Source organism: Ambystoma mexicanum, chromosome 2p (assembly GCF_040938575.1).
Source record: "Ambystoma mexicanum isolate Mex_15411 chromosome 2p, UKY_AmexF1_1, whole genome shotgun sequence".
NCBI lineage: Eukaryota > Metazoa > Chordata > Amphibia > Caudata > Ambystomatidae > Ambystoma > Ambystoma mexicanum.
The window spans coordinates 1,438,487,986-1,438,503,084 of record NC_090923.1 but is presented as its reverse complement, the minus strand read 5'-3'; positions in this window follow the sequence as shown (position 1 = coordinate 1,438,503,084).

Here is a 15,099-nt window from a genome sequence, read left to right as displayed (position 1 = left end):
GAGAGAACGAGGCAGAGAGAGCGACAGAGCACAAGGGGACAGATGGGGAGGAGAGAGGTAGAAAGAGACAGAGAGAGGGGAAGAGAGCTATAGAGTGGGATGAGAGAGTGGAGAGGGAGAAGGGGAGAGAAAGAGAGGAGAGAGGGGGTATAGGGGAGAAAGACAGAGGGGGTAGATAGAGGGGGAGAGAGAGGGTATAAAAACAGAGAGAGAGGGGGAGGAAAGAGATAAGGGGTCAGAGAGAGGGGGATAGAGAGAGCATGAGGGGAGAGTGGGGGAGGAGAGAGAGAGGCAGTCAGAGAGAGCAAGAGACAGAGAGAGAAAGGAAAGCAGAGAGAGGGAGAGAGAGGGTCAGAAACGAGCGAGAGGGGAGAGGGATAGAGATTGGGCAGAAGGAGCGAGAGAGAGGGGGGGAGAGAGAGAGAGAGAGAGGGGGGTGAGAGAGAGAGAGAGAGAGAGGGAGAGAGAGAGAGAGAGAGAGAGAGAGAGAGAGAAGGGAGGTACGGCAATGCCTTCACTTTAATTCACTCATTTGTATTTAGTGTCTCAGCTATAGAACAAAACAAAAAGCACAGCTTTCATAATGTTCAATGCATGTGATGACGTTTTCATCAAACACATGTAAGAAATGTAAAGGAACAGGGCCTTATAGAGAGCAGGTTCTGTCACTTTTGGTGATGCGTGCAGATTGGAGTGGCCCGGTTTCTGTGCGCCAGTCATGCTTTGCGATTTGGCTTCAGATGGGGATTGTCAGAATTCCCTGTTGCCTTGTTACGATCCCAGTCCTTTCCATGGGGTCCTTTCTGCCCTGCGGCGTCAATAGAGTAGAGCTGTGTCACGCGGTGCAGTGGCTGGGTTGCGCACGGTGTAGTATGCATCTGAAGAATTGATCCACTCTTGTGTGCATAGGTTTGGCCACTGGTACTCCTTTAGGAGTTTAAAATGTAGAGTTAGGATTACTGGTATGGGTAGGGAGCAAAGAGGTCAGGGTGCTGAACAGATTAGTATGGCGCACAAATTAGGCTGGATCTGGTGTCTGGGCCCTGATATAGAACAAAACAAAAAATAAATGTGTCCTAATGTCAAATTCATGTGAGAACACATTCAACTGCCCCATTGATAACAATAATACAGAGCCGCACTAACCCTATCCCCTCCCCTAAACGCTCCATCCTCTTGAAATCTCACTCTCCCTATAACCAATCCTTATCTCACTTCTGTCCCACTAGTCCTTCTTTCAGCCTGGCCCTACCATCCTGCCTTCACTGTCCTAGACTGACAAGTGTCAGAGCTGTCCAGCTCAGTCCCCAGGTCTGGCCTGAACACCCCCCGAACTCCCAGGATGATCTAAACCCCCTCCGCGCTCCCATTCCTCAATAGCCAACAGTGGCTGACAGAAAAACTCCAGAATGGCGCCATATGTGCTGCAAAACCATTCCCATACCCGTCCTTTGCCTGCCCCATTCCTCCACTAGCATTGTATTTTACTACGACACAGCTATCTGCTTGTCGAGTGAGACCCATTGCCCATAACTGCATATTTCTCTCACCTCGAGGATACTCCTGTCATGCCCCAGCACTTTTTTTCCCTCTATTCAAACAAGAGCGACCAATCTTTCAAAGTCTTTCTGGCCCCCTTGGCCCGCCTGATCTCTACCTTTTCCTCTAACTTTCAGTGTTATGCGGATGACACGCAGCTCTCTTTCAGGCTACTCTCAGCCTCCTCCTCTTCCTCACTCATCCCTGACTGTCTTTCCGCTATTCAGACATGGTGCGCCTCTAATGATCTCTGCCTTAATGCCAGTAAGACGGAGATCCTTCTCATTGGGACCCCTGCTCCCACTTTTCCCCTTTCACTCTGGCTGGCCTCCCTTGGCCCTCATCCTCTTGTAAGGCAAAACACCTTGGGGTGATCTTTGACTCCACTCTCTCCTTCTATCTACACATCACGGACATCTACAAAATGTTCAACTGCACCTCCTCAGAGGCTTTCTACTTTTTCTCACCTTCCTCCAGAAGGTCACTGTCTCCAGAGCCCTGGTTCTCTCTAGGCTTGACTATTGCAACATCCTCTTTATCAATTGACATAACTCTATCCTCTGCCCTCTGCAACTCATCCAAAACAGGACCACAAGACGTATCCTTGACATCAAGCCCAGGGTGTGCATCTCTCCGGCTCTATAATCCCTCCACTGGCTCCCGGGGGCTGCAAGGATCAAGTTCAAGACCCTCTGCATCGACCACAAGGCCTTCTGGATCCAGGGCCGGTATCTCCAATGCTCTCTTCCTAAGTACCTTCCTTCCAGAGCCCTCCACTCGTGTACTTCCAATTCTCGGCGGGTGTGTCGCTTCTCCAAGCAGAGACTGGGTGGTAGATGTTTCCTGTGCAGTGACTCCTTCTGGAATGGCCTGCCTGCCACTCTCTGCCCTGAGCCGGAACTCGTTAAGTTCCGGAAGCTCCTCAAGACCTTCCTTTTCTTCTCTTCTTTCTCTCGGCCACTCCCCTGCTAACCTTTCCCACCTTCTTTCACTCTGTCTTCTCTCTGCTATCCTTCCCTTCCTCTTCCTCAGTTACGTGACTGTTTTCCTGATGCTCCTCTGTGTCATATAGGACACCTGCCCACCTTCCCTTGCCCAGTCCCTAGCACTTACCTTCGGGCCCTCCTGCACTGCCACCTGGCTTTCCTTGCAATTAACCCAGGGCACTGTTTCACTAGGTGCACTTCTCCCCTTCCTCTCCCCTGCACTTCTTGTCTGTGCACTTGCACAATCTAAATGATACTAGGCCTAGTAAGATCGTTTGTCTTGTCGTCCTCCATTTTCCCCTCCCTGCCTCGTTACGCCTTCAAACACTTGCGTGTAGATGCATTATAAATGACCAATCAATCAAGCAATCAATCAATCAATCACTCTGTGTATTCATGTTTTTCATAACCTTTCACTATTGCTTCCAGCTTTTGCTCCTCTTTCCAGACCCTTTTATGAAGGGGCCTGGCCGGGTCATCTCGATGCCAATACATCCGTTGGTTCTGTTTCCCAACCCAACTGTTCCTGTCCTAGTCTTAGCGGCTCCGGGTTGTTTTCAGAGCCAGGTCTTAATCTCTCTACTTTGGACCTGCCTCTGTGTGGCTCAAGGCCTTTCCTCATTAATTACTCTGACCCAACATATACAGCTGCTTCAGGAGACCTCTGGGTAATTCAGGTCAGGGTCCTTCACACTGTAGCACTTCCCTTGCCCCAGGCAGACTACGCCATTTCTCAGTGGTTCAAAGACAACCTCCCCCTATCTGCTACCCAGCCTCTTATCACCCGCCATACCTCAATCTTTTCCCTCTAAAACCAACCCTCTTGTTTCCCATCCTGATTCCATTGTTCCCGTGGTTAACCCCCATCAAACCCCAGGCAGCACAGCCCATGCCATACTTAACCAGCTACCCCCTGCCCCCTCCCGTGAATGCCCCTCCCAATTTTGGTCCACTTTAGTATCCCGTAGGTAGCATCAATCACCACCCCACTATACTGCTTTATGTGCAATTCCCGAAACTCGCCCCGCCACAGCGCCCCTCCCTAATCTGAGCCCCAGATTCACCTTCTCACTTTAGCCCTAAGCACCACTGATCACTCTTCTTTCACCATCTCTCCCTCCCCATTCAGTATCCCCATCAAAAATATTGCCTCACATATGGTTGTTTGTCTCGCCATAGGCGATATTTTGGGGGGGGGATAATTTGTGGGAGCTGGGGTTGCGGGGGTGTTCCCCGCACATTTTAAAATAATGCATGGGTTGCGGGGGTGTCCCCCGCAGGGTCCATGGCTCAATATTGCCGCAAAAAATATGGCGATATTTTTGTATCGCAATATTTTTGCGGGGATATTAACACATGGAACCCCCCATTCGCACAATCCTCAGTCCCTTTTGACTCAATCTGCATCTGCTCCGATTGACCCTTGTCCTTCTCGCCTTCCACTAGTTCTCCTTACTCCTGTCCTCTTCCCTTGACAGACTATCTATGTGATACATCCAGCAACCAAGGCCACACCTTCCTACCCTCCTCATCTTCGCCACATCTTCCTCTTGGCTCCACTGCACTACCTCTATTAGCAAAGAAGGTGGCCTGCCTGATGTTCCCATGCTGCACCTCCAATCCTCTGCCGCCATCTTTGCACCACCCATTCGGATGCCCATTAACTCACGCTCACTTCGCCATCCCAGTATATCACCCGTCACCTTCCTGTCCCACACAGCGTGCCCTACGTGTCCCTTCTATGCATGCGACCGCCATGCCGGCTGCTCCCCCAATTAAGCCCATCTCCCACCCACACTTGCCTCCACTGAATCTAGATCACAACCACCCATACCGTCCTGCAGGGCCACAAGTGACACCCAAAAAGCCCTGGTCAAAACAAATGCACCCAACTGCAGTGCACTCACAACCAGCACTCTCAACTAAAAATCCCACACCACCATGCGAGAAAACACAGGGTATGATGCTGGCAGGATCAGTATAAATCTACCACAGTGGACCCATTGAGCCTTGCCCGAAGGCATAATTACCCACACTATTGGTGGCTAGAAAGAGAAGTGGGACGTCCCAGCAGCACCCTGACCACAAGCCCACCCTGGGCAGTGCCACAGGCAATCACGGAATGCTAGCTCCCTTGCAGCGGGCGACACTCCCCACCCGTGCATCCCCAACCCTACTGTTGAGTAATGACTGCTTAGGAAAGAGCAGAGGCTTCTCACAATAGGAGAGGAATGGCAATATTAAAGGAACATGGAGAAAGGCAAGAACATTCATACAGGGAACCAAGGGTCCAAAGAAGAGGCTTTTTGACTTATTACCTTCACATAAAGAAGAAGAGATCCCTTTTCCACAGCAATCTTGTATATTTTATTGTATAGGGTGCCAACAACAGGCAGTGCAGATTTGTAGCGTTTGTGGTGAATACCGAGCAAAGTTTTCTAATGACTTGCTCACTCCCTCATATACTTCTCCAGAACAAAGTGAATGCACCGTAACTCTAAAGGTACCTGTTTACTGAATATTGGTCCTAACCTATAACCATTGACCAGGCATTGTAGCATGTTGCTTCGTTTCTCTGACTGAATGTTAGGTTTGTAGTAATGCCTCCGTGACGTATCAGTATTCTTCCTTATGCCAAGTCGTACTCGGTTCCATGTCTTTACATCGAAAAATGTTCATCGAAGACATGTTTTACCGAATTTCTTTCATCAAAATCTGTTTCACCGAATTTACATTCATAAAGTGAAAAGAGTTTTTATATCGAAACACTTTTACCGAAAACAGTTTTGATATATAAACACTTTTCATTTTATGAAGGTAAAATCGGTAACTGCACTTTATGTAAAAATAATAATTGGAAAAACATGCATAAAGTCAGAGGGAGCTGTCCAGTGCTGCAGTAGATAGTAACAATCTAGTTCAGCACTGGACAGCTCCCTCTAACTTGTGTAGTGTCAGCGAGTCATTTCAGAACGGGAGACTTGTATTTAGCGAGTCATTTCAGAACTGGAGACTTGTATTTTTATTTTTTAATTGGAGGGTCCCCACAATCCCCTCAGAAAATAGGGCCCCGTCACCCCCCAAAAACTCAGCTAAATAAAAGTCTGGTCCACCTCAACCGAAGGCTATTACACAGTGTTATAGACTTGGGGGCATTAATGGGCGGTATTATCCAAGATGGAAAAGTCTACAAAGCTATCATATATTGAGGCCCTGCGAGGACCTTAGTACTATTAGCATGTGTAGTTGGGCAACTATAAAGCAAAGTGTATTTATTGTGGGGGGTAATCAGCACACACGTGCAAATTGTAATACCAGTAACATAGCTCAGTGGGGTGGACGCTTGCTGCTGGGATTTGGGTGCGATGTACTGGCAAGGCCAACTCAGCCTTTCATCTTTCTGAGGTCAATAAATGAGTGCCAACTTTGGTAGGGTGATATTGAATGTACATATGTTCTATGTAAAGCGCTATGTGAAGAACTCGTAATTATCATGTTAGTGAACATGGAGCAAGTAACAATAAAACCTACACATACGTGTTTCATTGCTGTGTGTAAGGCGGTTTGAACTGTGCATGCTCTTACCTGCCTTTACACAGTGACAGAGCATGTGCTCTCAACCACCAGCTTACCTCCTAAAAAGAAGGGTCACGCCGGTCATGCTGGGATTCAAACCTGTGGGTGCAGGTTGCATCGCACACGGAGGACGGCAGCGGCTCGCTGATATTCTCGTACCTGTGTTAACTGCAATACCGACCACCCTCACCAAAAAAGAATCATCCCAAATGTAGTTGCTATGCGACCGACGTCCATCTGCAGTCTGTACTTGTCTTGACTGGGGCTTTAAGTGTGCCGCGGCCAAGCCCTGCCTATCTCTGAGATTGGTTCCTGAGACGGGGGCCTGCGGGGGCTCACCCCGACTAACCCCAGCCACGCCGACCTCTCAGGCAGCCGGTTAGCCGAGCACTGCATGGTTACACGGTTGCCTGCAGGAGTTAGCATTTTAGATTAGAAAAAAGAAAAGACATTGCCTTTTTCTAATCCAAAACGCTGACGCCTGCAGGCAACCCTGTAACCATGCAGCGCTCGGCTAAACCTGCTGCATGATGTCGCTTTATTCAGAAAGAGGGAGAGGGCTGGGTTGGACTGCCTCTCCTTTTCTTTCTGAGCAAAGAGATAACATGCAGCAGGAAGCCCATCAATCATGAATGGCCAACCCAGCCCTCCTCCTGTTTCGGAATAAAGAGACATCACGCAGCCCTTTGCATTCAATGAGCCGTCTGGTTAAAGGGCTGTCTGGGAGGGTCATCGACCCCCACAGGCATTTGTTTAACCATGGCTCCTTGAATGCAAGGGTTGGGGGGGGAGGGCTCTTGTTGGGAGGCGTGGAATAAGGGTTCATACTTAGGCCACGCCTCCTAACGAAAGCCCCCTCTCAATTTACCACCCCACGTAAAGCGCTGGTCTTGACAATTATGTGACACACTCTAAAGAATTGGGCATTTTGGGAAAACATATTCGCGCGGATGTGGCGTGCTGCTGCCCCCTTGTGGATATTTAGGATATCAATCACATAATCTATGTACTGCACAGAGAGGCTCCGTGCGGGTCTCCTAGGGCCGCGAATGTGCCCTGGCTTTTCAGACCACTTTTTAAACATAGACCCATCTATAAGAAGCTCTGCGCCAAACACACACATTAGGGAGAGGTTGGCGCAAGAGCAAGCCCGGGCTTGCTGCGAGCGGCCGAGGTCATTTCACTGGGACTTTTTAATGCGTCTCCCGAGGCGCGCAGGCAGGCGGGGAGTGGGTCAGTGCCCTCGCAGTATCGCCGGCTCTTTATGTAGGCTTTCAAGAATAATATTATGGGAAATGCATTTTATGTCTGCTACATAATGCCCATGACCGCTTGTAGAAAGGTCCACAAAATCGCCAGTTTATAAGCAGAGGGCAAGAAGAGCGAGCTGGCTGAGCGACAGAGCGAGAGAGAAGGAGTGTGTGTGTGTGAGAGAGAGAAAAAGAAAGGTGTGTGTGTGAGAGAGGGAGAGAGAGAGAGAGAGAGAGAGAGAGAGAGAGAGAGACCGAGAGAGAGAGCGATAGAGAGGGGAGGCACAGGTGTCAAAGCCAATCTAGTAAGCAGCTGTGTATTGCTAACAGCTCTATGACATTTAGTGCTGGAGATGGAGAAAGCAATACTGGGGAAACCTTCTCATCATTGGAGCGGAGGGGCCGTGGGAGAAAGGGGGGGCGCCGAGGCAAGGTCATGCAATACAGTATCCCTTCATAGAACCGAATCCTGACGATTTGCATACAATCAAAGAGCATTATGGGGACATAAGAATGTCCACAATTTTAAATTTGAACCATGTCTTATAGTGATTCAGTAAGAAATAGTTTTGGGCGAATACTGGAAGTCGAGCTCTGCAGTTTTAACTGGTCATATTAGTTACCCTAAAAATAAAATGCCTGTCCCTTACAGGACATATATACGGGTTTGGACAGCATTCGCAACTATTTGAGGCTTTGGCTGTTTCTGTGTTCAGTCCCTATATAAATATATAATAATGCCATGGTTACTGTAGTCGCTTTGGGGGCAGTCCTGCAGGGCGGCGCTCTCTGCGTTGAGTAATTATCTTGGTGGTCAGAACTGCTAATTATGTTGAAGAAAATCCATTGAGCAAGCTGGGGTACACCTGCCCGCTCATTCTGAGTCGTTTATCCGCGCTGCTGATGTTCGTGCCACACTTAGGCTATTGCCCAGTTTCTTCGGGGACGCAGGCAATATTAAGTCTGGATGCCAGTATGACATGTTTGGCCGTCGCTGCTGGATGCCTGGCATCCACCCCCTGTTGGTGGTGGTTGGTACAACCCTTTCAGTAGCCAGTGGTGGAGGACGAACAGAACACATGTGAGTCAAGACAAGATGTTCCAAACCTTTATTTACGCAGTAAAATCTTAAAGGGTTTAGGGGTATCAACGTTGACACTACTTGTTCGAGGCTTGACACATGTCCATTTTCATTGGCACCGTGTAACAAGCCCATTGGTCTCCCGGTCACTAGGGTGACCACTCTTTCCAACATGGTAAAAGGAGTTCTGGATGATCTTCTTTGCAGCAGACGCCGCTGACCAGTAGGAGCTTTGGATTACTTCCTGTATGAAGGAACAGCTTCGCCTTCTTTTTAATAACCTATTTAATCTCTAGTTGTGTATCTTTTACATTGTTAGTTTTGACTATAAGCTGGTGCTTTAAAAGCCACCTATAAATCAAAACGAATGCAGTGGAGTACAGTTAGGGAGACATGGCATATGAAGATGGACACAATGCTTGTATGTGTTGCTTGACCGCCTATGGTCATCCCAATCCTTATGGCCATTCCCACTCATTTCCTGCCCCTCCCAGGCCAAAACACACAATCTAGGATTTATTTGAGCTAACTTTATCAAGCCTTAAAAGAAAACTTTGAACTCAAAGTGCCTACCAGGGCTTTTTCGTAGCAGTTTTCTGAGAGCTAACGATTACATTTGTGCTGTAAACACGCTACTGGTGTAATAACAATGTCTTAACAAGGTCTGCCTTTAGCCACTCGATTTGTAAGCTGTATGCAGTGTCCTACTCTGAAATCCTGTTAAAAACGAGCATTAGCAAAGGCAACAGTATCGGACTGTGGATTTGTATTAGATAGACATTTGCGAGGCACTGCTATCATATGCCCAGGTACTGCACCTTTTCAAGCTGCATCATTAATGGCCAGTTAGTGCCATTATGGCAATGACTTTCCCATATCTACACAATAGCCAAAACTGTTGCCATTGCCAATGCTTCTTAGATCAATTGCCTATCCTCATGTGTTCAGTCATATGTCACAGTTTATTGGGCAGTCAGACTCAACTCAGGGAGTTCCTTTCCCCCCAAGCAAGGTGACACGCAACCAAAGCGCTATTTATTTCAGATTCACTCTGGTGAGGCCTCCGACCCCTCCCACACTCACCCCAACAAATACCCTGTGTCACCTATGGACTAGGAACCAGGCCGGTGTACAGTAAGAATCTATTTATTTATTTATTTATTTAAGGTTTGACAAAGAAGACTAGCAGCCAATATCAGCCACCAATGCTATCGCAACATCCAATCTCACAACTCCAAAGCACTTTTTGTTATTAAAACAACAGAGGTATCATTTTGAAACATGCAGTCACAATTTACAACAGATTTAATTTCAAACTAACCAATAGAAAACATTCACAATACAATGGAAAATCGTTTTGCAACACACATTCAAAGGACAGGCAGTGCTTTGGGATTATGGTTTGGGAGGCAAAGGAATCAATGGGAAATTTAGCTTTTAGGCTTTCATTTAAAAGGAAAGGGTGGAAAAAGGAACTCCAAGGGAAATCGTTTTTCAACAGAAATTTAAATAAGAAGCAATGCTTGGTCAATCTGGTTTGGGATACAAGGGAATAAATGGGACATTTCGTTTTGCAACATACATTCAAAGGAGAGGTAAATCTTTGTAATTCTGACTTTGGAATCACTGGGAATAAATGGCAAATTTTGTTTCTAACCTCTGCATTCACTTGAAAGGTAGCATTTAGGATTACTTATTTTGGGATTATGGACACCCCTTTTGGGACAGGAGTCAGAGGTTTCAGAAGGACAGTCACCCAAGTCTTTATGGTCCATACCAGCTCTAACACCCTGGGCATGAACTTCGTTAGTATCGGACACTAACAACACTCATCCCATGATTTTCTATATTGGAATTAATTGATTTAACTTCAATTCAATGTGGCAAGGATCTACACAGCTTCCCCATCCCCACAATTTAATGGAAAGGATTAAGGCACGCTGTTCCCAATACAATTGAATTTAATGCATAGGGTGATTTTCTATTGAGGAATTAAATATAATTGTATTTAATACAATGTGCCAAGGACCTTCCCAGTTTCACACACCCCCACCCAATAATGGAAAGGGATAAGTCAAGTAGCTCCCCACACAATGCATGGCTTTTGGATTGGTTTACTTACATGGGAGGCTTTGGTCAGGGATAACAGCAGGGCTCCTCTGAGCACAGCGCAGATCTGGTCAAAGGCTTTCAGTCAAGGATTTTCTCCTGCACCCAGACTCCTCCTACTCCTCTGATGGGGTCCCAGCTAGCTTTTAGATTTCCCTGTCACTGTCGGGAATGCAGGGATTGAGGCCTCTCTGCTAGATGTTCCTCGCAAGAGTCTGTCAAGAGGCTATCTCCCGGAATAAAGTGAAAAAGCCCTGTTCTGATGCAATTTGTGTGCCTTGAAACACTTGTGTGAAGGCAGACTATAAATGTCTTATCATATCATAAACATGCCCTCTTGTGGGGCAGATGACACTGCAACATTGTCATAATTCCCATGGTAAGGATTGCCTAGCACTCTCCTTTCACGTCCCACCAAGACACCCACTGGCTGGTGGTAGGACCAGAAGTTTGGAGATATGTATGATGCAGGCTGAGGGAGGAGAAAGATTCGTCATTCCAAAGTGACATGTGGGTTTTACATTTTGTATTCTGAAAAATCTCACAATGTGGCAAATACCTTAATCTTTCAGATAACCACATGAATAAATGTATTTGTGAGTTCTATATTTTATGGTGAGTCGGACAATAATAATTTTCTTTCGGCACACCCTTCCGGGGTGCAGCTAACATATTCGCAGTATGCTGCTGCACCAAAATAGTTACAAATCTGACACTGCATGCTTCCAACATTAATTTCAATTAATCTATCAATATTTCCAATTCCTCAGATATATGAAAATCCCAGAATCATTATTTTTTATCCCCTTTAAAATTAACCCAGGGTGGGCTCGATAGGACACACAATGCTCTTTTTATTTAGGAACATGTGTTCAATGTTTAATCAATGGCACTGCATGCTATGAGAGGTAGTTTCATTTTTCCTTCAAGTTTCCATTTCTCCTGAAGCATGTGACAAGCCACCTGTTCGGGCCGATGTTTATCCTATCCTCTTCTGCTGCACTTCAAAGGTCTTTGTTCAGAGCTAATGCAATTTTATGTGAAACCTGACCGTAAAGGTCATTTCTGTTGGTCATGTTATCTGTAAATCCCATAATTTCAATCTACTTCTTTGTATATCTTAGTATTTAAATTGACAACCAGACCTGTTTCCTTGGTGGGCCCAGCCCCAAAGGTCTTGAGGTCAAAGTTTCAGCTCTGAGAGAAAAACAAGTTGCAGTTCACAATTCTTAAAGGCTAGCATATTGCTTTACCCGCCGTATAGATGTAACTTTCAATACTGCACCAAAGTCTGTCGTTCACAATATAATCTTTATTTATATACTATATAAACATAAATAAGTTGCTCTTGGAATTCTTCACAAAGATGCCACAGTTTCATGAGAAACCAGTGTTCATTTATGCAAAAATGAAATAGGCCTTTCCTTATAAATGCTGTCATTTGTTTGTGCTGAAATTGAGTCTCTTTATTCCTGAAACGCACTTTGACTTTCCGTTCCCAATGTAAGGCATTATTCCTCCCTTTTAGCTTCCAGATGCACAGTATTTCAAATGTATTTATTCTTTCCATGTGCACTGTTACAGTTTTGAATCTGTCAAAGTGGGCATGTACACGAAGTCAGCATCTGAAGTGCCCCAAGTCTTTTGGAACCCATTTGACGCAGTTAACCAAATTCTAGTTCTAGGTTGCACTTTCTTCTGCTGTGTGCCTGTACATTGTAACAAAATGGAAGGAGGACCATTCTCACTCATTCACTAGGCCTCATGTTGAAATCACTGTTTTGTACTGGCTTTTATATTTCAATGGAACTCCACACTGAGCCAGCTTCCCTCTCACAATGGGGCCTAGCATAACCTCTCCATCTCTGTCGCTCTGGGGCTGCCTCTTTACCCCACAAATATAATTTCTGCTGCCCCTCAGTCAAATCTTATAGTGACTGCAACTTGGGGAGTGGTTTGGAGACATTATCCGAAAGCCCCTTAGTATCGTTCCAACTGTCATATGGTCAGGGGACAGACAATGAAGAGACAGGTATTTTGCTAGAAGATGCTTTATTGAGTAGGAGTTTGTATACAGCAAGTTCTCAGCCTCCCTGAGACACATCTCAAATGTGGTTTTTCCCCATACCTTTTGGTTTTAGCTTGTCTCCCTAAAGGTGAGGGAGTTGGCCAGACATTGGTCCCTTACTTACTGTGCTATAGGAAACCATGCCACACCTCATTCAGGGAACCAAACTTGCTGAAACATGTCTAGATTTGCTTGTGTTCCTGTGCAGGCATATCCTCCCCGGTCCATTTGTGCTGGACAGCTTCTATTGGAGGCAACATAAAGACTGATTGGCACATGGCTGATCCCATTCTGTAATGTCCCAAGCAGGATGAACAAATGATGATGTGAAAGGTTGCCCAGAACAATGCCACTGGTTATGATTATTTCAAAACCTTTTATCCATCACTTTTTGGTTTTAGGTTGTCCTCATGTAGTCATGTCCCCGTTTCATGGTGTCTCTTCCTTTCTGGTGCTGGATCACTTCTGTTCAGGAATTAGGGATCCCTTCAAACTAAGAGCACACATGAATGGCTTAAGCTAAGGTCCACACAGCCTTTCATTATGCCAAGATTGATAAAAGGAGTGCCACTTAATTGGGTAGCAATAAGCATCTACTATTTGTCTACAGCGCTAACTGGACCTCTTTGCGGTGAAATGGCACTTACAGTCAATCCACTAATTTAGAGAATGATATACCCCCTTTACTTGCAATCACTGTAGAAAATATATCAATCACTGAGAATCTGGTAAATATTCTTCAGATCTTGTCAACATCACCATAAAATAGCATTCCCTAATAGTACTTACACAGATGGTGTTTATAACAAAGCCACATTTTAAATTGACACTGAATTGTTGGTGTTAATCCTATATATATTTATATAATTGCCAAAGGATTCCCCTAATCTGCCTCAGTGGCACAGAGATGTCAATTCAGCAAAATGTCAGGGGTAGCGGAAGTGACATCACAGACCTGATGTCATCATAGGAAGTGGTGTCAATTGGCCTTTAACCCGGATGGCAGCAGTTCGTCTTTAACCCTGGTGACATCACCGGAAGTGGCCTGTGAGCGCAAAACAAGTACATAAACTTAAACCTTTACAAATACCAACTACGTCCTAAAGCAGACAAGAATATTTTAGATGCCAACTACATTTTAACAAACGGTGCTGCCTTTATATGCCATGAAATGGGAACATGATATGACAGGCTTAAACCCAATAGTAAAACATGGGCAGAGGCACTGACATAGATATGTTACTTCACCATAGTTTGGCCAGTTACTTCTATATTATGCCAATTATAGCTGCATGCCAGGTATTGTCATCATATGGTAGAGCCCCTATATTCCCAGTTGCTGCAATAACACAGTATCCAAAAATCCAGTAGATGCAAATCACTACAGTGCACAGGAGTATTACTGATTTAATCAATGATGACAATGTGTTATTCTTATAGCGCTTTTTCCAAAGCACTGTACATAACACATATTTTCATACAATTATCAATCCAACTGAAGTTGGTACTCATTTATTAACCTCGGAAGAATGAAAGGCTGAGTTAGCCTTGCCAGTATTCGGACCTGCGAGCTGCAGGTCACACACAGAGTGCAGCATTGAGCGCTCAACTCGCTAAACTATCTTACTACATTGCTATCAAAAATGCACTGCCACCATAAGAAAACATGTCAAAACTGGCTGGACAATGTAGGCCAGACACGTAATAAAACTTATCAGGTTTGCTTCAGCCTTGATGATGCACAGTAAAAACTGCCATGCTACAGTAAGACATACCTAGACTGGCTGCATTAAAATTCCAATATAACCACATAATAATAAGTTATCATGCTTACTTTATCATAGATGCCCAGAAAAATATACAATGCAATAGGAAGGACTGGCTGCACCCAAATGCCAGTCTAGTCAGGTTATTACACTTAACATGATTGCTTTATCAGAGAGGCCCAGCACAAAATGTCAAGCTACAGTAAGAAATAGCTAAACTAGCTGCACCAAAATGCTAGTCTAGACACGTAAAAACACTTATGGTGCTTACTTTATTATAGATGCCCAGTAGAAATGCCATGCCACAGTAAGAAATGAATAAACTGGCTGTACCAAAATGCCAGTATGGCCATTAATAACACATATCATGCGTGCTTTATCATGGATGCCCATTACGTTTTAGCATGCCCCCTCCAGCCCCACCTATCCCCTCTCCCTCCCACTCTCCTCCTCCATCCCCCAAAATCAACTTCTTGGCCAAGCAATACCTCTACATCTCTCTTCCTCATCCCAGTACTTATGTATGAGGCACAGCACCTCATAGGCAAGTACTGGGACAAGAAAAAGTAGGACTAGGAGTAATGAAGATTACTGGTATGTAAGACAGGCACATACCATTAATGTGCTCATTTACATGTTCACCCATTCACCATTCACTCACACATGCACACCTAGCCACCCAGACATCATGCACTCACACACATTACATCATACAGCATACGCA